This window comes from Olea europaea, unplaced genomic scaffold, assembly GCF_002742605.1.
Source record: "Olea europaea var. sylvestris unplaced genomic scaffold, O_europaea_v1 scaffold2025, whole genome shotgun sequence".
NCBI lineage: Eukaryota > Viridiplantae > Streptophyta > Magnoliopsida > Lamiales > Oleaceae > Olea > Olea europaea.
The window spans coordinates 1-2,215 of record NW_019238145.1 but is presented as its reverse complement, the minus strand read 5'-3'; positions in this window follow the sequence as shown (position 1 = coordinate 2,215).

The following is a 2,215-nucleotide window of genomic DNA, read 5'->3' as shown; positions in this document are numbered from 1 at the left end:
GTTGATTGAATTTAACTGGAGTAAAATTGCAAAGGAAACTTAAAGGAAATTACAAAGTTCTGTCGAGCATTCGAGAGGCTTGACTCTCTCACCAACACATTCCCAAATTTTCTGAATGCTTCATAACCCCTATTTATTCAATTGGGGCTCAATTGGATGTTACATGAAATTCCCCAATTACCCCTCCCCCCATTTAAACTAACTAACTGGAATAAAGTGTCATCCCTGTACTGCAACTTCGAATTAATCCCAGCGCTGCCTAGCTCGTCTAACACACCAAAAGCGCACAGGGTCTATCACACTTTTTCTTTCCCAAGAAGGAAGAGAAGAATAAAAGAAAGAAAATAATAACTATAAGAAGCTATAGTACAATTTCTTTGATTTTATTCTACAATTGAATCCTGGAACAAAAGCGAAGAAACCTCCATGGAAGTCCGTTATATGGTGATCCCCACAACATAGTTGAAAAGGATTTACAAGAAGTACATAATTTGTTGCCAAAACAGAGTTAATATGATTGACTTTCAAAGAATGATAGAGCATCCAACCCACTCTATAGCATAGAAAAACACATTTGTCACTATCATATTTCATGGGTCACATTTCACTAGTGAACATATAACGGACATTAGCACATTAACAATAATAAACAACCTAAACCTTATCACAGATTAATTTGAGGTTGGGTACATCAATTCTGTTACGCCAGTACATTCTGTTTCTCGTTACATCTACTGCAAGGTCTAATTCTTGAAACCACAATGGGATAATGTTGGTGTAACTCTCAATTTTCTAACTTATGCTATTTTAAATATTACTCTTAAGCATGAGATTCTTTTGGTTTACGCGATAAATACCACAAAACCTAACTCATCATTCCCATAATTTAACATTACAACCTATGATGCCTAAGTAAAATTGACAACATACTGATAGGTGGGGTGAAAGAAGCAAAACACCCACGCACACACTTGTGACTAGACAATAAGGCAGTCTTGGACCCACTCGATCATATACGTTACGTAATATCTCCAATCTTTCAGCAGCTATCTATTCAACTAGATCCACAAAGTTATAAACTAATTCCATCCAAATCCTCAGAAAAATAGAAACTTTTTACATTTTCGACCTTTCATATTAAATTACTTCCAGAAAAACAGATCCTAGTAAACAAAAGAAACCCACACAAAACAAATCATAAGTCAGTAGTAGTAGTAGTAATAATAATAGAGAGGAGACTCTTTCAAGCCAAAAACAAATCGAAAACGATATTAAAGATACCATTCAGATCACATATATTCATAAACATACTAATAGGCAAAATTCATCCATTTACAGAACTTGGAAAAAAAGAAAAAAGAAAAAAAAAAGGAAGATAAATGAGTAAAAACCAAAAAATATGAATTGAAAAAAAAAATAAAAAATTATTACCTAAAATTCGAGAGTTTTCTGGGTTTATCTGGGTTTGGGTCTTCCCTGTATGAAATTTCCTTTACCTGAACAAATCTGAAAATTCGCCGGCTCTATAGCCGTTTCTCTTTGTCGTCTCTTTCGTTAGCAATTTTATGATTATTTTTTATGATTATTGGTTATCATTGGGCCCATGTAATCATAATTATTTACTGAAATTGGCTGTAAACCGGAAAATTTAAAGTATAATACAGAAATGAAAGAACTCTACGCAGTTGAAGAATGTTTGACCTGGCCACCTGGGTATTCAGCCATATATGCACCGGGGCTGCCTAAAACGACTCAAGCAACAGACAAGTGGAATAAAATAAGCTTGTTTGGCTACGCTTAAAAATTACTCATAAGTAAATAAGTAAATTTTAAATTATGATCCTTTTTTTTTTTAATTGGTAAAAGCTGATATTAAATGTGTTATTATATGTAAAGTAATATTTTTTTTTGTATTTTTCACTCTCCAATTTAGTCGTTCTCGAACAACTTCCTCAAATTTAAATTTGGTTATTATGTTTCTTATGGTACGAATTAGTATTGCAAAAGTTCAGGAAAAAAAAATAGTATTACAAAAGCCAAAGGGTATACGAGGTACCTCTAAAGCTTGAAATCAAGCTAAAAGAATTTGAGTTGGATACACGAACAATTCTATAATATATTCGTTCTCATAGAATGAACCTAAACTAAAATGGAAGTAAACAAAACAAAAGTTATATCTTTAACGAATGAACTAAAAAGAAATTTTTATTAGATA